Raw genomic sequence first — 24,216 nt, forward strand, 5'->3', positions numbered from 1 at the left:
TTTTCCACAGATAGGATGCTGTGTAATCATAGGCTCTGGTGGAGTTTGGAAAGAAAATACACATCAGCCAGAGGCAGAAATAGTCTAAGAAAGTATCAAACACAATTACCAGTCAATATCAGAACGCATTGAAGAATATCAGGAAATAGCCGATTAAACCTGTGTGGAAAAAAGTCTTATTTGTGTTTTCTCCACTTTATTTTATAGTAAGATGATACATACTTTTTCTTTTACAGTGAATACATTAAGGTGTGGTATTGCCCCATTACACATCATCCAGACATGCATTCATATATTGCATGTTAACAATGAAAATATTGCAAATATTGTAAAGAGACTTTCAATTTCTATTTTTTTGGTCAAAAAGCACTAAAATTTTAGTTGTTTTCGCCCAACGTGGGGCTTGAACCCACGACCCTGAGATTAAGAGTCTCATGCGCTACCGACTGAGCAAGCCAGGCTCCTTTGGATGCCCATAGTTTTCGTCCCTATCCCTGCACTGCCGGTTTCCACAGATAGGATGTATTTTTTTGGTCAAAAAGCACTACAATTTTAGTTGTTTTCGCCCAACGTGGGGCTCGAACCCACGACCCTGAGATTAAGAGTCTCATGCTCTACCGACTGAGCTAGCCGGGATCCTTTGGATGCCTATAGTTTTCTTCCCTATCCCTGCACTGCCGCTTTCCACAGATAGGATGCTGTGTAATCATAGGCTCTGGTGGAGTTTGGAAAGAAAATACACATCAGCCAGAGGCAGAAATAGTCTAAGAAAGTATCAAACACAATTACCAGTCAATATCAGAACGCATTGAAGAATATCAGGAAATAGCCGATTAAACCTGTGTGGAAAAAAGTCTTATTTGTGTTTTCTCCACTTTATTTTATAGTAAGATGATACATACTTTTTCTTTTACAGTGAATACATTAAGGTGTGGTATTGCCCCTTTACACATCATCCAGACATGCATTCATATATTGCATGTTAACAATCAAAATATTGCAAATATTGTAAAGAGACTTTCAATTTCTATTTTTTTGGTCAAAAAGCACTAAAATTTTAGTTGTTTTCGCCCAACGTGGGGCTCGAACCCACGACCCTGAGATTAAGAGTCTCATGCGCTACCGACTGAGCAAGCCGGGCTCCTTTGGATGCCCATAGTTTTCTTCCCTATCCCTGCACTGCCGTTTTCCACAGATAGGATGTATTTTTTTGGTCAAAAAGCACTACAATTTTAGTTGTTTTCGCCCAATGTGGGGCTCGAACCCACGACCCTGAGATTAAGAGTCTCATGCTCTACTGACTGAGCTAGCCGGGCTCCTTTGGATGCCTATAGTTTTCTTCCCTATCCCTGCACTGCCGTTTTCCACAGATAGGATGTATTTTTTTGGTCAAAAAGCACTACAATTTTAGTTGTTTTCGCCCAATGTGGGGCTCGAACCCACAACCCTGAGATTAAGAGTCTCATGCTCTACTGACTGAGCTAGCCGGGCTCCTTTGGATGCCTGTAGTTTTCTTCCCTATCCCTGCACTGCCGCTTTCCACAGATAGGATGCTGTGTAATCATAGGCTCTGGTGGAGTTTGGAAAGAAAATACACATCAGCCAGAGGCAGAAATAGTCTAAGAAAGTATCAAACACAATTACCAGTCAATATCAGAACGCATTGAAGAATATCAGGAAATAGCCGATTAAACCTGTGTGGAAAAAAGTCTTATTTGTGTTTTCTCCACTTTATTTTATAGTAAGATGATACATACTTTTTCTTTTACAGTGAATACATTAAGGTGTGGTATTGCCCCTTTACACATCATCCAGACATGCATTCATATATTGCATGTTAACAATCAAAATATTGCAAATATTGTAAAGAGACTTTCAATTTCTATTTTTTTGGTCAAAAAGCACTAAAATTTTAGTTGTTTTCGCCCAATGTGGGGCTCGAACCCACGACCCTGAGATTAAGAGTCTCATGCTCTACCAACTGAGCTAGCCGGGCTCCTTTGGATGCCTATAGTTTTCTTCCCTATCCCTGCACTGCCGTTTTCCACAGATAGGATGCTGTGTAATCATAGGCTCTGGTGGAGTTTGGAAAGAAAATACACATCAGCCAGAGGCAGAAATAGTCTAAGAAAGTATCAAACACAATTACCAGTCAATATCAGAACGCATTGAAGAATATCAGGAAATAGCCGATTAAACCTGTGTGGAAAAAAGTCTTATTTGTGTTTTCTCCACTTTATTTTATAGTAAGATGATACATACTTTTTCTTTTACAGTGAATACATTAAGGTGTGGTATTGCCCCATTACACATCATCCAGACATGCATTCATATATTGCATGTTAACAATCAAAATATTGCAAATATTGTAAAGAGACTTTCAATTTCTATTTTTTTGGTCAAAATGCACTACAATTTTAGTTGTTTTCGCCCAACGTGGGGCTCGAACCCACGACCCTGAGATTAAGAGTCTCATGCTCTACTGACTGAGCTAGCCGGGCTCCTTTGGATGCCTATAGTTTTCTTCCCTATCCCTGCACTGCCGTTTTCCACAGATAGGATGTATTTTTTTGGTCAAAAAGCACTACAATTTTAGTTGTTTTCGCCCAATGTGGGGCTCGAACCCACAACCCTGAGATTAAGAGTCTCATGCTCTACTGACTGAGCTAGCCGGGCTCCTTTGGATGCCTGTAGTTTTCTTCCCTATCCCTGCACTGCCGCTTTCCACAGATAGGATGCTGTGTAATCATAGGCTCTGGTGGAGTTTGGAAAGAAAATACACATCAGCCAGAGGCAGAAATAGTCTAAGAAAGTATCAAACACAATTACCAGTCAATATCAGAACGCATTGAAGAATATCAGGAAATAGCCGATTAAACCTGTGTGGAAAAAAGTCTTATTTGTGTTTTCTCCACTTTATTTTATAGTAAGATGATACATACTTTTTCTTTTACAGTGAATACATTAAGGTGTGGTATTGCCCCTTTACACATCATCCAGACATGCATTCATATATTGCATGTTAACAATCAAAATATTGCAAATATTGTAAAGAGACTTTCAATTTCTATTTTTTTGGTCAAAAAGCACTAAAATTTTAGTTGTTTTCGCCCAATGTGGGGCTCGAACCCACGACCCTGAGATTAAGAGTCTCATGCGCTACCTACTGAGCAAGCCGGGCTCCTTTGGATGCCTATAGTTTTCTTCCCTATCCCTGCACTGCCGTTTTCCACAGATAGGATGTATTTTTTTGGTCAAAAAGCACTACAATTTTAGTTGTTTTCGCCCAACGTGGGGCTCGAACCCACGACCCTGAGATTAAGAGTCTCATGCTCTACCAACTGAGCTAGCCAGGCTCCTTTGGATGCTTATAGTTTTCTTCCCTATCCCTGCACTGCCGTTTTCCACAGATAGGATGCTGTGTAATCATAGGCTCTGGTGGAGTTTGGAAAGAAAATACACATCAGCCAGAGGTAGAAATAGTCTAAGAAAGTATCAAACACAATTACCAGTCAATATCAGAACGCATTGAAGAATATCAGGAAATAGCCGATTAAACCTGTGTGGAAAAAAGTCTTATTTGTGTTTTCTCCACTTTATTTTATAGTAAGATGATACATACTTTTTCTTTTACAGTGAATACATTAAGGTGTGGTATTGCCCCATTACACATCATCCAGACATGCATTCATATATTGCATGTTAACAATCAAAATATTGCAAATATTGTAAAGAGACTTTCAATTTCTATTTTTTTGGTCAAAAAGCACTAAAATTTTAGTTGTTTTCGCCCAACGTGGGGCTCGAACCCACGACCCTGAGATTAAGAGTCTCATGCTCTACCGACTGAGCTAGCTGGGCTCCTTTGGATGCCTATAGTTTTCTTCCCTATCCCTGCACTGCCGTTTTCCACAGATAGGATGCTGTGTAATCATAGGCTCTGGTGGAGTTTGGAAAGAAAATACACATCAGCCAGAGGCAGAAATAGTCTAAGAAAGTATCAAACACAATTACCAGTCAATATCAGAACGCATTGAAGAATATCAGGAAATAGCCGATTAAACCTGTGTGGAAAAAAGTCTTATTTGTGTTTTCTCCACTTTATTTTATAGTAAGATGATACATACTTTTTCTTTTACAGTGAATACATTAAGGTGTGGTATTGCCCCATTACACATCATCCAGACATGCATTCATATATTGCATGTTAACAATGAAAATATTGCAAATATTGTAAAGAGACTTTAAATTTCTATTTTTTTGGTCAAAAAGCACTAAAATTTTAGTTGTTTTCGCCCAACGTGGGGCTTGAACCCACGACCCTGAGATTAAGAGTCTCATGCTCTACCGACTGAGCTAGCCGGGCTCCTTTGGATGCCCATAGTTTTCTTCCCTATCCCTGCACTGCCGTTTTCCACAGATAGGATGTATTTTTTTGGTCAAAAAGCACTACAATTTTAGTTGTTTTCGCCCAACGTGGGGCTCGAACCCACGACCCGGAGATTAAGAGTCTCATGCTCTACCGACTGAGCTAGCCGGGCTCCTTTGGATGCCTATAGTTTTCTTCCCTATCCCTGCACAGCCGCTTTCCACAGATAGGATGCTGTGTAATCATAGGTTCTGGTGGAGTTTGGAAAGAAAATACACATCAGCCAGAGGCAGAAATAGTCTAAGAAAGTATCAAACACAATTACCAGTCAATATCAGAACGCATTGAAGAATATCAGGAAATAGCCGATTAAACCTGTGTGGAAAAAAGTCTTATTTGTGTTTTCTCCACTTTATTTTATAGTAAGATGATACATACTTTTTCTTTTACAGTGAATACATTAAGGTGTGGTATTGCCCCATTACACATCACCCAGACATGCATTCATATATTGCATGTTAACAATCAAAATATTGCAAATATTGTAAAGAGACTTTCAATTTCTATTTTTTTGGTCAAAAAGCACTAAAATTTTAGTTGTTTTTGCCCAACGTGGGGCTCGAACCCACGACCCTGAGATTAAGAGTCTCATGCTCTACCAACTGAGCTAGCCGGGCTCCTTTGGATGCCTATAGTTTTCTTCCCTATCCCTGCACTGCCGTTTTCCACAGATAGGATGCTGTGTAATCATAGGCTCTGGTGGAGTTTGGAAAGAAAATACACATCAGCCAGAGACAGAAATAGTCTAAGAAAGTATCAAACACAATTACCAGTCAATATCAGAACGCATTGAAGAATATCAGGAAATAGCCGATTAAACCTGTGTGGAAAAAAGTCTTATTTGTGTTTTCTCCACTTTATTTTATAGTAAGATGATACATACTTTTTCTTTTACAGTGAATACATTAAGGTGTTGTATTGCCCCATTACACATCATCCAGACATGCATTCATATATTGCATGTTAACAATCAAAATATTGCAAATATTGTAAAGAGACTTTCAATTTCTATTTTTTTGGTCAAAAAGCTCTAAAATTTTAGTTGTTTTCGCCCAACGTGGGGCTTGAACCCACGACCCTGAGATTAAGAGTCTCATTCGCTACCGACTGAGCAAGCCGGGCTCCTTTGGATGCCCATAGTTTTCTTCCCTATCCCTGCACTGCCGGTTTCCACAGATAGGATGCATTTTTTTGGTCAAAATGCACTACAATTTTAGTTGTTTTCGCCCAACGTGGGGCTCGAACCCACGACCCTGAGATTAAGAGTCTCATGCTCTACCGACTGAGCTAGCCGGGCTCCTTTGGATGCCTATAGTTTTCTTCCCTATCCCTGCACTGCCGCTTTCCACAGATAGGATGCTGTGTAATCATAGGCTCTGGTGGAGTTTGGAAAGAAAATACACATCAGCCAGAGGCAGAAATAGTCTAAGAAAGTATCAAACACAATTACCAGTCAATATCAGAACGCATTGAAGAATATCAGGAAATAGCCGATTAAACCTGTGTGGAAAAAAGTCTTATTTGTGTTTTCTCCACTTTATTTTATAGTAAGATGATACATACTTTTTCTTTTACAGTGAATACATTAAGGTGTGGTATTGCCCCTTTACACATCATCCAGACATGCATTCATATATTGCATGTTAACAATCAAAATATTGCAAATATTGTAAAGAGACTTTCAATTTCTATTTTTTTGGTCAAAAAGCACTAAAATTTTAGTTGTTTTCGCCCAACGTGGGGCTCGAACCCACGACCCTGAGATTAAGAGTCTCATGCGCTACCGACTGAGCAAGCCGGGCTCCTTTGGATGCCCATAGTTTTCTTCCCTATCCCTGCACTGCCGTTTTCCACAGATAGGATGTATTTTTTTGGTCAAAAAGCACTACAATTTTAGTTGTTTTCGCCCAACGTGGGGCTCGAACCCACGACCCTGAGATTAAGAGTCTCATTCGCTCTGGTGGAGTTTGGAAAGAAAATACACATCAGCCAGAGGCAGAAATAGTCTAAGAAAGTATCAAACACAATTACCAGTCAATATCAGAACGCATTGAAGAATATCAGGAAATAGCCGATTAAACCTGTGTGGAAAAAAGTCTTATTTGTGTTTTCTCCACTTTATTTTATAGTAAGATGATACATACTTTTTCTTTTACAGTGAATACATTAAGGTGTGGTATTGCCCCTTTACACATCATCCAGACATGCATTCATATATTGCATGTTAACAATCAAAATATTGCAAATATTGTAAAGAGACTTTCAATTTCTATTTTTTTGGTCAAAAAGCACTAAAATTTTAGTTGTTTTCGCCCAACGTGGGGCTCGAACCCACGACCCTGAGATTAAGAGTCTCATGCGCTACCGACTGAGCAAGCCGGGCTCCTTTGGATGCCCATAGTTTTCTTCCCTATCCCTGCACTGCCGTTTTCCACAGATAGGATGTATTTTTTTGGTCAAAAAGCACTACAATTTTAGTTGTTTTCGCCCAACGTGGGGCTCGAACCCACGACCCTGAGATTAAGAGTCTCATTCGCTACCGACTGAGCAAGCCGGGCTCCTTTGGATGCCCATAGTTTTCTTTCTTATCCCTGCACTGCCGGTTTCCACAGATAGGATGTATTTTTTTGGTCAAAATGCACTACAATTTTAGTTGTTTTCGCCCAACGTGGGGCTCGAACCCACGACCCTGAGATTAAGAGTCTCATGCTCTACCTACTGAGCTAGCCGGGCTCCTTTGGATGCCTATAGTTTTCTTCCCTATCCCTGCACTGCCGCTTTCCACAGATAGGATGCTGTGTAATCATAGGCTCTGGTGGAGTTTGGAAAGAAAATACACATCAGCCAGAGGCAGAAATAGTCTAAGAAAGTATCAAACACAATTACCAGTCAATATCAGAACGCATTGAAGAATATCAGGAAATAGCCGATTAAACCTGTGTGGAAAAAAGTCTTATTTGTGTTTTCTCCACTTTATTTTATAGTAAGATGATACATACTTTTTCTTTTACAGTGAATACATTAAGGTGTGGTATTGCCCCTTTACACATCATCCAGACATGCATTCATATATTGCATGTTAACAATCAAAATATTGCAAATATTGTAAAGAGACTTTCAATTTCTATTTTTTTGGTCAAAAAGCACTAAAATTTTAGTTGTTTTCGCCCAACGTGGGGCTCGAACCCACGACCCTGAGATTAAGAGTCTCATGTGCTACCGACTGAGCAAGCCGGGCTCCTGTGGATGCCCATAGTTTTCTTCCCTATCCCTGCACTGCCGTTTTCCACAGATAGGATGTATTTTTTTGGTCAAAAAGCACTACAATTTTAGTTGTTTTTGCCCAACGTGGGGCTCGAACCCACGACCCTGAGATTAAGAGTCTCATTCGCTACCGACTGAGCTAGCCGGGCTCCTTTGGATGCCTATAGTTTTCTTCCCTATCCCTGCACTGCCGTTTTCCACAGATAGGATGTATTTTTTTGGTCAAAATGCACTACAATTTTAGTTGTTTTCGCCCAACGTGGGGCTCGAACCCACGACCCTGAGATTAAGAGTCTCATGCTGTACCGACTAAGCTAGCCGGGTTCCTTTGGATGCCTATAGTTTTCTTCCCTATCCCTGCACTGCCGCTTTCCACAGATAGGATGCTGTGTAATCATAGGCTCTGGTGGAGTTTGGAAAGAAAATACACATCAGCCAGAGGCAGAAATAGTCTAAGAAAGTATCAAACACAATTACCAGTCAATATCAGAACGCATTGAAGAATATCAGGAAATAGCCGATTAAACCTGTGTGGAAAAAAGTCTTATTTGTTTTTTCTCCACTTTATTTTATAGTAAGATGATACATACTTTTTCTTTTACAGTGAATACATTAAGGTGTGGTATTGGCCCATTACACATCATCCAGACATGCATTCATATATTGCATGTTAACAATGAAAATATTGCAAATATTGTAAAGAGACTTTCAATTTCTATTTTTTTGGTCAAAAAGCACTAAAATTTTAGTTGTTTTCGCCCAACGTGGGGTTCTCACCCACGACCCTGAGATTAAGAGTCTCATGCTCTACCGACTGAGCTAGCCGGGCTCCTTTGGATGCCTATAGTTTTCTTCCCTATCCCTGCACTGCCGTTTTCCACAGATAGGATGCTGTGTAATCATAGGCTCTGGTGGAGTTTGGAAAGAAAATACACATCAGCCAGAGGCAGAAATAGTCTAAGAAAGTATCAAACACAATTACCAGTCAATATCAGAACGCATTGAAGAATATCAGGAAATAGCCGATTAAACCTGTGTGGAAAAAAGTCTTATTTGTGTTCTCTCCACTTTATTTTATAGTAAGATGATGCATACTTTTTCTTTTACAGTGAATACATTAAGGTGTGGTATTGCCCCATTACACATCATCCAGACATGCATTCATATATTGCATGTTAACAATGAAAATATTGCAAAGAGACTTTCAATTTCTATTTTTTTGGTCAAAAAGCACTAAAATTTTAGTTGTTTTCGCCCAACGTGGGGCTCGAACCCACGACCCTGAGATTAAGAGTCTCATGCTCTACCGTCTGAGCTAGCCAGGCTCCTTTGGATGCCTATAGTTTTCTTCCCTATCCCTGCACTGCCGCTTTCCACAGATAGGATGCTGTGTAATCATAGGCTCTGGTGGAGTTTGGAAAGAAAATACACATCAGCCAGAGGCAGAAATAGTCTAAGAAAGTATCAAACACAATTACCAGTCAATATCAGAACGCATTGAAGAATATCAGGAAATAGCCGATTAAACCTGTGTGGAAAAAAGTCTTATTTGTGTTCTCCCCACTTTATTTTATAGTAAGATGATGCATACTTTTTCTTTTACAGTGAATACATTAAGGTGTGGTATTGCCCCATTACACATCATCCAGACATGCATTCATATATTGCATGTTAACAATGAAAATATTGCAAAGAGACTTTCAATTTCTATTTTTTTGGTCAAAAAGCACTAAAATTTTAGTTGTTTTCGCCCAACGTGGGGTTCAAACCCACGACCCTGAGATTAGGAGTCTCAGGCTCTACCGTCTGAGCTAGCCAGGCTCCTTTGGATGCCTATAGTTTTCTTCCCTATCCCTGCACTGCCGTTTTCGACAGATAGGATGTATTTTTTTGGTCAAAAAGTCCTACAATTTTAGTTGATTTCGCCCAACGTGGGGCTCGAACCCACGACCCTGAGATTAAGAGTCTCATGCTCTGCCGACTGAGCTAGCCGGGCTCCTTTGGATACCTATAGTTTTCTTCCCTATCCCTGCACTGCCGTTTTCCACAGATAGGATGCTGTGTAATCATAGGCTCTGGTGGAGTTTGGAAAGAAAATACACATCAGCCAGAGGCAGAAATAGTCTAAGAAAGTATCAAACACAATTACCAGTCAATATCAGAACGCATTGAAGAATATCAGGAAATAGCCGATTAAACCTGTGTGGAAAAAAGTCTTATTTGTGTTCTCTCCACTTTATCTTATAGTAAGATGATGCATACTTTTTCTTTTACAGTGAATACATTAAGGTGTGGTATTGCCCCATTACACATCATCCAGACATGCATTCATATATTGCATGTTAACAATGAAAATATTGCAAAGAGACTTTCAATTTCTATTTTTTTGGTCAAAAAGCACTAAAATTTTAGTTGTTTTCGCCCAACGTGGGGCTCGAACCCACGACCCTGAGATTAAGAGTCTCATGCGCTACCGACTGAGCAAGCCAGGCTCCTTTGGATGCCTATAGTTTTCTTCCCTATCCCTGCACTGCCGGTTTCCACAGATAGGATGTATTTTTTTGGTCAAAAAGCACTACAATTTTAGTTGTTTTCGCCCAACATGGGGCTCGAACCCACGACCCTGAGATTAAGAGTTTCATGCTCTACCGACTGAGCTAGCCAGGCTCCTTTGGATGCCTATAGTTTTCTTCCCTATCCCTGCACTGCCGTTTTCCACAGATAGGATGCTGTGTAATCATAGGCTCTGGTGGAGTTTGGAAAGAAAATACACATCAGCCAGAGGCAGAAATAGTCTAAGAAAGTATCAAACACAATTACCAGTCAATATCAGAACGCATTGAAGAATATCAGGAAATAGCCGATTAAACCTGTGTGGAAAAAAGTCTTATTTGTGTTTTCTCCACTTTATTTTATAGTAAGATGATACATACTTTTTCTTTTACAGTGAATACATTAAGGTGTGGTATTGCCCCATTACACATCATCCAGACATGCATTCATATATTGCATGTTAACAATCAAAATATTGCAAATATTGTAAAGAGACTTTCAATTTCTATTTTTTTGGTCAAAAAGCACTAAAATTTTAGTTGTTTTCGCCCAACGTGGGGCTCGAACCCACGACCCTGAGATTAAGAGTCTCATGCTCTACCGACTGAGCTAGCCGGGCTCCTTTGGATGCCTATAGTTTTCTTCCCTATCCCTGCACTGCCGTTTTCCACAGATAGGATGTATTTTTTTGGTCAAAAAGCACTAAAATTTTAGTTGTTTTCGCCCAACGTGGGGCTCGAACCCACGACCCTGAGATTAAGAGTCTCATGCTCTACCAACTGAGCTAGCCGGGCTCCTTTGGATGCCTCTAGTTTTCTTCCCTATCCCTGCACTGCCGTTTTCCACAGATAGGATGCTGTGTAATCATAGGCTCTGGTGGAGTTTGGAAAGAAAATACACATCAGCCAGAGGCAGAAATAGTCTAAGAAAGTTTTCTCCACTTTATTTTATAGTAAGATGATACATACTTTTTCTTTTACAGTGAATACATTAAGGTGTGGTATTGCCCCATTACACATCATCCAGACATGCATTCATATATTGCATGTTAACAATGAAAATATTGCAAATATTGTAAAGAGACTTTCAATTTCTATTTTTTTGGTCAAAAAGCACTAGAATTTTAGTTGTGTTCGCCCAACGTGAGGCTCGAACCCACGACCCTGAGATTAAGAGTCTCATGCTCTACCGACTGAGCTAGCCTGGCTCCTTTGGATACCTATAGTTTTCTTCCCTATCCCTGCACTGCCGTTTTCCACAGATAGGATGCTGTTTAATCATAGGCTCTGGTGGAGTTTGGAAAGAAAATACACATCAGCCAGAGGCAGAAATAGTCTAAGAAAGTATCAAACACAATTACCAGTCAATATCAGAACGCATTAAAGAATATCAGGAAATAGCCGATTAAACCTGTGTGGAAAAAAGTCTTATTTGTGTTTTCTCCACTTTATTTTATAGTAAGATGATACATACTTTTTCTTTTACAGTGAATACATTAAGGTGTGGTATTGCCCCATTACACATCATCCAGACATGCATTCATATATTGCATGTTAACAATCAACATATTGCAAATATTGTAAAGAGACTTTCAATTTCTATTTTTTTGGTCAAAAAGCATTAAAATTTTAGTTGTTTTCGCCCAACGTGGGGCTCGCACCCACGACCCTTAGATTAAGAGTCTCATGCTCTACCGACTGAGCTAGCCGGGTTCCTTTGGATGCCTATAGTTTTCTTCCCTATCCCTGCACTGCCGTTTTCCACAGATAGGATGCTGTGTAATCATAGGCTCTGGTGGAGTTTGGAAAGAAAATACACATCAGCCAGAGGCAGAAATAGTCTAAGAAAGTATCAAACACAATTACCAGTCAATATCAGAACGCATTGAAGAATATCAGGAAATAGCCGATTAAACCTGTGTGGAAAAAAGTCTTATTTGTGTTTTCTCCACTTTATTTTATAGTAAGATGATACATACTTTTTCTTTTACAGTGAATACATTAAGGTGTGGTATTGCCCCATTACACATCATCCAGACATGCATTCATATATTGCATGTTAACAATCAAAATATTGCAAATATTGTAAAGAGACTTTCAATTTCTATTTTTTTTGGTCAAAAAGCATTAAAATTTTAGTTGTTTTCGCCCAACATGGGGCTCGCACCCACGACCCTGAGATTAAGAGTCTCATGCTCTACCGACTGAGCTAGCCGGGCTCCTTTGGATGCCTATAGTTTTCTTCCCTATCCCTGCACTGCCGTTTTCCACAGATAGGATGTATTTTTTTGGTCAAAAAGCACTACAAGTTTAGTTGTTTTCGCCCAACGTGGGGTTCGAACCCATGACCCTGAGATTAAGAGTCTCATGCTCTACCGACTCAGCTAGCCGGGCCCCTTTGGATGTCTATAGTTTTCTTCCCTATCCCTGCACTGCCGTTTTCCACAGATAGGATGCTGTGTAATCATAGGCTCTGGTGGAGTTTGGAAAGAAAATACACATCAGCCAGAGGCAGAAATAGTCTAAGAAAGTATCAAACACAATTACCAGTCAATATCAGAACGCATTGAAGAATATCAGGAAATAGCCGATTAAACCTGTGTGGAAAAAAGTCTTATTTGTTTTTTCTCCACTTTATTTTATAGTAAGATGATACATACTTTTTCTTTTACAGTGAATACATTAAGGTGTGGTATTGGCCCATTACACATCATCCAGACATGCATTCATATATTGCATGTTAACAATGAAAATATTGCAAATATTGTAAAGAGACTTTCAATTTCTATTTTTTTGGTCAAAAAGCACTAAAATTTTAGTTGTTTTCGCCCAACGTGGGGTTCTCACCCACGACCCTGAGATTAAGAGTCTCATGCTCTACCGACTGAGCTAGCCGGGCTCCTTTGGATGCCTATAGTTTTCTTCCCTATCCCTGCACTGCCGTTTTCCACAGATAGGATGCTGTGTAATCATAGGCTCTGGTGGAGTTTGGAAAGAAAATACACATCAGCCAGAGGCAGAAATAGTCTAAGAAAGTATCAAACACAATTACCAGTCAATATCAGAACGCATTGAAGAATATCAGGAAATAGCCGATTAAACCTGTGTGGAAAAAAGTCTTATTTGTGTTCTCTCCACTTTATTTTATAGTAAGATGATGCATACTTTTTCTTTTACAGTGAATACATTAAGGTGTGGTATTGCCCCATTACACATCATCCAGACATGCATTCATATATTGCATGTTAACAATGAAAATATTGCAAAGAGACTTTCAATTTCTATTTTTTTGGTCAAAAAGCACTAAAATTTTAGTTGTTTTCGCCCAACGTGGGGCTCGAACCCACGACCCTGAGATTAAGAGTCTCATGCTCTACCGTCTGAGCTAGCCAGGCTCCTTTGGATGCCTATAGTTTTCTTCCCTATCCCTGCACTGCCGCTTTCCACAGATAGGATGCTGTGTAATCATAGGCTCTGGTGGAGTTTGGAAAGAAAATACACATCAGCCAGAGGCAGAAATAGTCTAAGAAAGTATCAAACACAATTACCAGTCAATATCAGAACGCATTGAAGAATATCAGGAAATAGCCGATTAAACCTGTGTGGAAAAAAGTCTTATTTGTGTTCTCCCCACTTTATTTTATAGTAAGATGATGCATACTTTTTCTTTTACAGTGAATACATTAAGGTGTGGTATTGCCCCATTACACATCATCCAGACATGCATTCATATATTGCATGTTAACAATGAAAATATTGCAAAGAGACTTTCAATTTCTATTTTTTTGGTCAAAAAGCACTAAAATTTTAGTTGTTTTCGCCCAACGTGGGGTTCAAACCCACGACCCTGAGATTAAGAGTCTCAGGCTCTACCGTCTGAGCTAGCCAGGCTCCTTTGGATGCCTATAGTTTTCTTCCCTATCCCTGCACTGCCGTTTTCGACAGATAGGATGTATTTTTTTGGTCAAAAAGTCCTACAATTTTAGTTGATTTCGCCCAACGTGGGGCTCGAACCCACGACCCTGAGATTAAGAGTCTCATGCTCTACCGACTGAGCTAGCCGGGCTCCTTTGGATACCTATAGTTTTCTTCCCTATCCCTGCACTGCCGTTTTCCACAGATAGGATGCTGTGTAATCATAGGCTCTGGTGGAGTTTGGAAAGAAAATACACATCAGCCAGAGGCAGAAATAGTCTAAGAAAGTATCAAACACAATTACCAGTCAATATCAGAACGCATTGAAGAATATCAGGAAATAGCCGATTAAACCTGTGTGGAAAAAAGTCTTATTTGTGTTCTCTCCACTTTATCTTATAGTAAGATGATGCATACTTTTTCTTTTACAGTGAATACATTAAGGTGTGGTATTGCCCCATTACACATCATCCAGACATGCATTCATATATTGCATGTTAACAATGAAAATATTGCAAAGAGACTTTCAATTTCTATTTTTTTGGTCAAAAAGCACTAAAATTTTAGTTGTTTTCGCCCAACGTGGGGCTCGAACCCACGACCCTGAGATTAAGAGTCTCATGCGCTACCGACTGAGCAAGCCAGGCTCCTTTGGATGCCTATAGTTTTCTTCCCTATCCCTGCACTGCCGGTTTCCACAGATAGGATGTATTTTTTTGGTCAAAAAGCACTACAATTTTAGTTGTTTTCGCCCAACATGGGGCTCGAACCCACGACCCTGAGATTAAGAGTTTCATGCTCTACCGACTGAGCTAGCCAGGCTCCTTTGGATGCCTATAGTTTTCTTCCCTATCCCTGCACTGCCGTTTTCCACAGATAGGATGCTGTGTAATCATAGGCTCTGGTGGAGTTTGGAAAGAAAATACACATCAGCCAGAGGCAGAAATAGTCTAAGAAAGTATCAAACACAATTACCAGTCAATATCAGAACGCATTGAAGAATATCAGGAAATAGCCGATTAAACCTGTGTGGAAAAAAGTCTTATTTGTGTTTTCTCCACTTTATTTTATAGTAAGATGATACATACTTTTTCTTTTACAGTGAATACATTAAGGTGTGGTATTGCCCCATTACACATCATCCAGACATGCATTCATATATTGCATGTTAACAATCAAAATATTGCAAATATTGTAAAGAGACTTTCAATTTCTATTTTTTTGGTCAAAAAGCACTAAAATTTTAGTTGTTTTCGCCCAACGTGGGGCTCGAACCCACGACCCTGAGATTAAGAGTCTCATGCGCTACCGACTGAGCAAGCCGGGCTCCTTTGGATGCCCATAGTTTTCTTCCCTATCCCTGCACTGCCTGTTTCCACAGATAGGATGTATTTTTTTGGTCAAAATGCACTACAATTTTAGTTGTTTTCGCCCAACGTGGGGCTCGAACCCACGACCCTGAGATTAAGAGTCTCATGCTCTACCGACTGAGCTAGCCGGGATCCTTTGGATGCCTATAGTTTTCTTCCCTATCCCTGCACTGCCGTTTTCCACAGATAGGATGTATTTTTTTGGTCAAAAAGCACTAAAATTTTAGTTGTTTTCGCCCAACGTGGGGCTCGAACCCACGACCCTGAGATTAAGAGTCTCATGCTCTACCAACTGAGCTAGCCGGGCTCCTTTGGATGCCTATAGTTTTCTTCCCTATCCCTGCACTGCCGTTTTCCACAGATAGGATGCTGTGTAATCATAGGCTCTGGTGGAGTTTGGAAAGAAAATACACATCAGCCAGAGGCAGAAATAGTCTAAGAAAGTTTTCTCCACTTTATTTTATAGTAAGATGATACATACTTTTTCTTTTACAGTGAATACATTAAGGTGTGGTATTGCCCCATTACACATCATCCAGACATGCATTCATATATTGCATGTTAACAATCAAAATATTGCAAATATTGTAAAGAGACTTTCAATTTCTATTTTTTTGGTCAAAAAGCATTAAAATTTTAGTTGTTTTCGCCCAACGTGGGGCTCGAACCCACGACCCTGAGATTAAGAGTCTCATGCTCTACCGTCTGAGCTAGCCAGGCTCCTTTGGATGCCTATAGTTTTCTTCCCTATCCCTGCGCTGCCGCTTTCCACAGATAGGATGCTGTGTAATCATAGGCTCTGGTGGAGTTTGGAAAGAAAATACACATCAGCCAGAGGCAGAAATAGTCTAAGAAAGTATCAAACACAATTACCAGTCAATATCAGAACGCATTGAAGAATATCAGGAAATAGCCGATTAAACCTGTGTGGAAAAAAGTCTTATTTGTGTTTTCTCCACTTTATTTTATAGTAAGATGATACATACTTTTTCTTTTACAGTGAATACATTAAGGTGTGGTATTGCCCCATTACACATCATCCAGACATGCATTCATATATTGCATGTTAACAATGAAAATATTGCAAATATTGTAAAGAGACTTTCAATTTCTATTTTTTTGGTCAAAAAGCACTAAAATTTTAGTTGTTTTCGCCCAACGTGGGGCTTGAACCCACGACCCTGAGATTAAGAGTCTCATGCTCTACCGACTCAGCTAGCCGGGCTCCTTTGGATACCTATAGTTTTCTTCCCTATCCCTGCACTGCCGTTTTCCACAGATAGAATGCTGTGTAATCATAGGCTCTGGTGGAGTTTGGAAAGAAAATACACATCAGCCAGAGGCAGAAATAGTCTAAGAAAGTATCAAACACAATTACCAGTCAATATCAGAACACTTTGAAGAATATCAGGAAATAGCTGACTGAACCTGTGTGAAAAAAAGTCTTATTTGTGTTTTCTCCACTTTATTTTATAATAAGATGATACATACTTTTTCTTTTACAGTGAATACATTAAGGTATGGTATTGCCCCATTAAACATCATCCAGACATGCATTCATATATTGCATGTTAACAATGAAAATATTGCAAATATTGTGAAGAGACTTTCAATTTCTATTTTTTTGGTCAAAAAGCACTAAAATATTAGTTGTTTTTACCCAACGTGGGGCTCGAACCCACGACCCTGAGATTAAGAGTCTCATGCTCTATCAACTGAGCTAGCCGGGCTCCTTTGGATGCCTATAGTTTTCTTCCCTATCCCTGCACTGCCGTTTTCCACAGATAGGATGCTGTGTAATCATAGGCTCTGGTGGAGTTTGGAAAGAAAATACATATCAGCCAGAGGTAGAAATAGTCTAAGAAAGTATCAAACACAATTACCAGTCAATATCAGAACGCATTGAAGAATATCAGGAAATAGCCGATTAAACCTGTGTGGAAAAAAGTCTTATTTGTGTTTTCTCCACTTTATTTTATAGTAAGATGATACATACTTTTTCTTTTACAGTAAATACATTAAGGTGTGGTATTGCCCCATTACACATCATCCAGACATGCATTCATATATTGCATGTTAACAATCAAAATATTGCAAATATTGTAAAGAGACTTTCAATTTCTATTTTTTTGGTCAAAAAGCACTAAAATTTTAGTTGTTTTCGCCCAACGTGGGGCTCGAACCCACGACCCTGAGATTAAGAGTCTCATGCGCTACCGACTGAGCAAGCCGGGCTCCTTTGGATGCCCATAGTTTTCTTCCCTATCCCTGCACTGCCGTTTTCCACAGATAGGATGTATTTTTTTGGTCAAAAAGCACTACAATTTTAGTTGTTTTCGCCCAACGTGGGGCTCGAACCCACGACCCTGAGATTAAGAGTCTCATGCTCTACCGACTGAGCTAGCCGGGCTCCTTTGGATGCCTATAGTTTTCTTCCCTATCCCTGCACTGCCGTTTTCCACAGATAGGATGCTGTGTAATCATAGGCTCTGGTGGAGTTTGGAAAGAAAATACACATCAGCCAGAGGCAGAAATAGTCTAAGAAAGTATCAAACACAATTACCAGTCAATATCAGAACGCATTGAAGAATATCAGGAAATAGCCGATTAAACCTGTGTGGAAAAAAGTCTTATTTGTGGTTTCTCCACTTTATTTTATAGTAAGATGATACATACTTTTTCTTTTACAGTGAATACATTAAGGTGTGGTATTGCCCCATTACACATCATGCAGACATGCATTCATATATTGCATGTTAACAATCAAAATATTGCAAATATTGTAAAGAGACTTTCAATTTCTATTTTTTTGGTCAAAAAGCACTAAAATTTTAGTTGTTTTCGCCCAACGTGGGGTTCGTACCCACGACCCTGAGATTAAGAGTCTCATGCTCTACCGACTGAGCTAGCCGGGCTCCTTTGGATGCCTATAGTTTTCTTCCCTATCCCTGCACTGCCGCTTTCCACAGATAGGATGCTGTGTAATCATAGGCTCTGGTGGAGTTTGGAAAGAAAATACACATCAGCCAGAGGCAGAAATAGTCTAAGAAAGTATCAAACACAATTACCAGTTAATATCAGAACGCATTGAAGAATATCAGGAAATAGCCGATTAAACCTGTGTGGAAAAAAGTCTTATTTGTGTTCTCTCCACTTTATTTTATAGTAAGATGATGCATACTTTTTCTTTTACAGTGAATACATTAAGGTGTGGTATTGCCCCATTACACATCATCCAGACATGCATTCATATATTGCATGTTAACAATGAAAATATTGCAAAGAGACTTTCAATTTCTATTTTTTTGGTCAAAAAGCACTAAAATTTTAGTTGTTTTCGCCCAACGTGGGGCTCGAACCCACGACCCTGAGATTAAGAGTCTCATGCTCTACCGTCTGAGCTAGCCAGGCTCCTTTGGATGCCTATAGTTTTCTTCCCTATCCCTGCGCTGCCGCTTTCCACAGATAGGATGCTGTGTAATCATAGGCTCTGGTGGAGTTTGGAAAGAAAATACACATCAGCCAGAGGCAGAAATAGTCTAAGAAAGTATCAAACACAATTACCAGTCAATATCAGAACGCATTGAAGAATATCAGGAAATAGCCGATTAAACCTGTGTGGAAAAAAGTCTTATTTGTGTTTTCTCCACTTTATTTTATAGTAAGATGATACATACTTTTTCTTTTACAGTGAATACATTAAGGTGTGGTATTGCCCCATTACACATCATCCAGACATGCATTCATATATTGCATGTTAACAATGAAAATATTGCAAATATTGTAAAGAGACTTTCAATTTCTATTTTTTTGGTCAAAAAGCACTAAAATTTTAGTTGTTTTCGCCCAACGTGGGGCTTGAACCCACGACCCTGAGATTAAGAGTCTCATGCTCTACCGACTCAGCTAGCCGGGCTCCTTTGGATACCTATAGTTTTCTTCCCTATCCCTGCACTGCCGTTTTCCACAGATAGAATGCTGTGTAATCATAGGCTCTGGTGGAGTTTGGAAAGAAAATACACATCAGCCAGAGGCAGAAATAGTCTAAGAAAGTATCAAACACAATTACCAGTCAATATCAGAACACTTTGAAGAATATCAGGAAATAGCTGACTGAACCTGTGTGAAAAAAAGTCTTATTTGTGTTTTCTCCACTTTATTTTATAATAAGATGATACATACTTTTTCTTTTACAGTGAATACATTAAGGTATGGTATTGCCCCATTAAACATCATCCAGACATGCATTCATATATTGCATGTTAACAATGAAAATATTGCAAATATTGTGAAGAGACTTTCAATTTCTATTTTTTTGGTCAAAAAGCACTAAAATATTAGTTGTTTTTACCCAACGTGGGGCTCGAACCCACGACCCTGAGATTAAGAGTCTCATGCTCTATCAACTGAGCTAGCCGGGCTCCTTTGGATGCCTATAGTTTTCTTCCCTATCCCTGCACTGCCGTTTTCCACAGATAGGATGCTGTGTAATCATAGGCTCTGGTGGAGTTTGGAAAGAAAATACATATCAGCCAGAGGTAGAAATAGTCTAAGAAAGTATCAAACACAATTACCAGTCAATATCAGAACGCATTGAAGAATATCAGGAAATAGCCGATTAAACCTGTGTGGAAAAAAGTCTTATTTGTGTTTTCTCCACTTTATTTTATAGTAAGATGATACATACTTTTTCTTTTACAGTAAATACATTAAGGTGTGGTATTGCCCCATTACACATCATCCAGACATGCATTCATATATTGCATGTTAACAATGAAAATATTGCAAATATTGTAAAGAGACTTTCAATTTCTATTTTTTTGGTCAAAAAGCACTAAAATTTTAGTTGTTTTCGCCCAACGTGGGGCTTGAACCCACGACCCTGAGATTAAGAGTCTCATGCTCTACCGACTCAGCTAGCCGGGCTCCTTTGGATACCTATAGTTTTCTTCCCTATCCCTGCACTGCCGTTTTCCACAGATAGAATGCTGTGTAATCATAGGCTCTGGTGGAGTTTGGAAAGAAAATACACATCAGCCAGAGGCAGAAATAGTCTAAGAAAGTATCAAACACAATTACCAGTCAATATCAGAACACTTTGAAGAATATCAGGAAATAGCTGACTGAACCTGTGTGAAAAAAAGTCTTATTTGTGTTTTCTCCACTTTATTTTATAATAAGATGATACATACTTTTTCTTTTACAGTGAATACATTAAGGTATGGTATTGCCCCATTAAACATCATCCAGACATGCATTCATATATTGCATGTTAACAATGAAAATATTGCAAATATTGTGAAGAGACTTTCAATTTCTATTTTTTTGGTCAAAAAGCACTAAAATATTAGTTGTTTTTACCCAACGTGGGGCTCGAACCCACGACCCTGAGATTAAGAGTCTCATGCTCTATCAACTGAGCTAGCCGGGCTCCTTTGGATGCCTATAGTTTTCTTCCCTATCCCTGCACTGCCGTTTTCCACAGATAGGATGCTGTGTAATCATAGGCTCTGGTGGAGTTTGGAAAGAAAATACATATCAGCCAGAGGTAGAAATAGTCTAAGAAAGTATCAAACACAATTACCAGTCAATATCAGAACGCATTGAAGAATATCAGGAAATAGCCGATTAAACCTGTGTGGAAAAAAGTCTTATTTGTGTTTTCTCCACTTTATTTTATAGTAAGATGATACATACTTTTTCTTTTACAGTAAATACATTAAGGTGTGGTATTGCCCCATTACACATCATCCAGACATGCATTCATATATTGCATGTTAACAATCAAAATATTGCAAATATTGTAAAGAGACTTTCAATTTCTATTTTTTTGGTCAAAAAGCACTAAAACTTTAGTTGTTTTCGCCCAACGTGGGGCTCGAACCCACGACCCTGAGATTAAGAGTCTCATGCTCTACCGACTGAGCTAGCTGGGCTCCTTTAGATGCCTATAGTTTTCTTCCCTATCCCTGCACTGCCGTTTTCCACAGATAGGATGCTGTGTAATCATAGGCTCTGGTGGAGTTTGGAAAGAAAATACACATCAGCCAGAGGCAGAAATAGTCTAAGAAAGTATCAAACACAATTACCAGTCAATATCAGAACGCATTGAAGAATATCAGGAAATAGCCGATTAAACCTGTGTGGAAAAAAGTCTTATTTGTGTTTTCTCCACTTTATTTTATAGTAAGATGATACATACTTTTTCTTTAACAGTGAATACATTAAGGTGTGGTATTGCCCCATTACACATCATCCAGACATGCATTCATACATTGCATGTTAACAATGAAAATATTGCAAATATTGTAAAGAGACTTTCAATTTCTATTTTTTTGGTCAAGACATGCATCCAGACATGCATTCATATATTGCATGTTAACAATGAAAATATTGCAAATATTGTAAAGAGACTTTCAATTTCTATTTTTTTGGTCAAAAAGCACTAAAATTTTAGTTGTTTTCGCCCAACGTGGGGCTCGAACCCACGACCCTGAGATTAAGAGTCTCATGCTCTACCGACTGAGCTAGCCGGGCTCCTTTGGATGCCTATAGTTTTCTTCCCTATCCCTGCACTGCCGTTTTCCACAGATAGGATGCTGTGTAATCATAGGCTCTGGTGGAGTTTGGAAAGAAAATACACATCAGCCAGAGGCAGAAATAGTCTAAGAAAGTATCAAACACAATTACCAGTCAATATCAGAATGCATTGAAGAATATCAGGAAATAGCCGATTAAACCTGTGTGGAAAAAAGTCTTATTTGTGTTTTCTCCACTTTATTTTACAGTAAGATGATACATACTTTGTCTTTTACAGTGAATACATTAAGGTGTGGTATTGCCCCATTACACATCATCCAGACATGCATTCATATATTGCATGTTAACAATCAAAATATTGCAAATATTGTAAAGAGACTTTCAATTTCTATTTTTTTGGTCAAAAAGCACTAAAATTTTAGTTGTTTTCGCCCAACGTGGGGTTCGCACCCACGACCCTGAGATTAAGAGTCTCATGCTCTACCGACTGAGCTAGCCGGGCTCCTTTGGATGCCTATAGTTTTCTTCCCTATCCCTGCACTGCCGTTTTCCACAGATAGGATGCTGTGTAATCATAGGCTCTGGTGGAGTTTGGAAAGACAATACACATCAGCCAGAGGCAGAAATAGTCTAAGAAAGTATCAAACACAATTACCAGTCAATATCAGAACGCATTGAAGAATATCAGGAAATAGCCGATTAAACCTGTGTGGAAAAAAGTCTTATTTGTGTTCTCTCCACTTTATTTTATAGTAAGATGATGCATACTTTTTCTTTTACAGTGAATACATTAAGGTGTGGTAGTGCCCCATTACACATCATCCAGACATGCATTCATATATTGCATGTTAACAATGAAAATATTGCAAAGAGACTTTCAATTTCTATTTTTTTGGTCAAAAAGCACTAAAATTTTAGTTGTTTTCGCCCAACGTGGGGCTCGAACCCACGACCCTGAGATTAAGAGTCTCATGCGCTACCGTCTGAGCTAGCCAGGCTCCTTTGGGTGCCTATAGTTTTCTTCCCTATCCCTGCACTGCCGCTTTCCACAGATAGGATGCTGTGTAATCATAGGCTCTGGTGGAGTTTGGAAAGAAAATACACATCAGCCAGAGGCAGAAATAGTCTAAGAAAGTATCAAACACAATTACCAGTCAATATCAGAACGCATTGAAGAATATCAGGAAATAGCCGATTAAACCTGTGTGGAAAAAAGTCTTATTTGTGTTTTCTCCACTTTATTTTATAGTAAGATGATACATACTTTTTCTTTTACAGTGAATACATTAAGGTGTGGTATTGCCCCATTACACATCATCCAGACATGCATTCATATATTGCATGTTAACAATGAAAATATTGCAAATATTGTAAAGAGACTTTCAATTTCTATTTTTTTGGTCAAAAAGCACTAAAATTGTAGTTGTTTTCACCCAACGTGGGGCTCAAACCCACGACCCTGAGATTAAGAGTCGCATGCTCTACCGACTGAGCTAGCCGGGCTCCTTTGGATGCCTATAGTTTTCTTCCCTATCCCTGCACTGCCGTTTTCCACAGATAGGATGTATTTTTTTGGTCAAAAAGTCCAAAAATTTTAGTTGTTTTCGCCCAACGTGGGGCTTGAACCCACGACCCTGAGATTAAGAGTCTCATGCTCTACTGACTAAGCTAGCCGGGCTCCTTTGGATACCTATAGTTTTCTTCCCTATCCCTGCACTGCCGTTTTCCACAGATAGGATGCTGTGTAATCATAGGCTCTGGTGGAGTTTGGAAAGAAAATACACATCAGCCAGAGGCAGAAATAGTCTAAGAAAGTATCAAACACAATTACCAGTCAATATCAGAACGCATTGAAGAATATCAGGAAATAGCCGATTAAACCTGTGTGGAAAAAAGTCTTATTTGTGTTTTCTCCACTTTATTTTATAGTAAGATGATACATACTTTTTCTTTTACAGTGAATACATTAAGGTGTGGTATTGCCCCATTACACATCATCCAGACATGCATTCATATATTGCATGTTAACAATCAAAATATTGCAAATATTGTAAAGAGACTTTCAATTTCTATTTTTTTGGTCAAAAAGCACTAAAATTTTAGTTGTTTTCGCCCAACGTGGGGCTCGAACCCACGACCCTGAGAT

General features: G+C 39.2%; 6 non-coding genes across 6 annotated transcripts; all 6 read right to left on the reverse strand.

Moving 5' to 3' along the window:
* Positions 1-3,788: 3,788 nt before the first annotated feature.
* On the reverse strand, positions 3,789-3,861 carry TRNAK-CUU (transfer RNA lysine (anticodon CUU)). The gene has a single exon. It is a non-coding gene; the product is annotated as a tRNA-Lys (tRNA).
* Positions 3,862-4,973: 1,112 nt separating this feature from the next.
* Positions 4,974-5,046, reverse strand: TRNAK-CUU (transfer RNA lysine (anticodon CUU)). Its single transcript has one exon. It is a non-coding gene; the product is annotated as a tRNA-Lys (tRNA).
* Positions 5,047-9,441: 4,395 nt separating this feature from the next.
* Positions 9,442-9,514, reverse strand: TRNAR-CCU (transfer RNA arginine (anticodon CCU)). The gene has a single exon. It is a non-coding gene; the product is annotated as a tRNA-Arg (tRNA).
* Positions 9,515-10,967: 1,453 nt separating this feature from the next.
* TRNAK-CUU (transfer RNA lysine (anticodon CUU)) lies at positions 10,968-11,040 on the reverse strand. The gene has a single exon. It is a non-coding gene; the product is annotated as a tRNA-Lys (tRNA).
* Positions 11,041-15,764: 4,724 nt separating this feature from the next.
* On the reverse strand, positions 15,765-15,837 carry TRNAK-CUU (transfer RNA lysine (anticodon CUU)). Its single transcript has one exon. It is a non-coding gene; the product is annotated as a tRNA-Lys (tRNA).
* Positions 15,838-21,393: 5,556 nt separating this feature from the next.
* TRNAK-CUU (transfer RNA lysine (anticodon CUU)) lies at positions 21,394-21,466 on the reverse strand. The gene has a single exon. It is a non-coding gene; the product is annotated as a tRNA-Lys (tRNA).
* Positions 21,467-24,216: the final 2,750 nt, after the last annotated feature.

The sequence above is a fragment of the Ambystoma mexicanum genome, chromosome 4q (assembly GCF_040938575.1).
Source record: "Ambystoma mexicanum isolate Mex_15411 chromosome 4q, UKY_AmexF1_1, whole genome shotgun sequence".
Classification (NCBI taxonomy): domain Eukaryota; kingdom Metazoa; phylum Chordata; class Amphibia; order Caudata; family Ambystomatidae; genus Ambystoma; species Ambystoma mexicanum.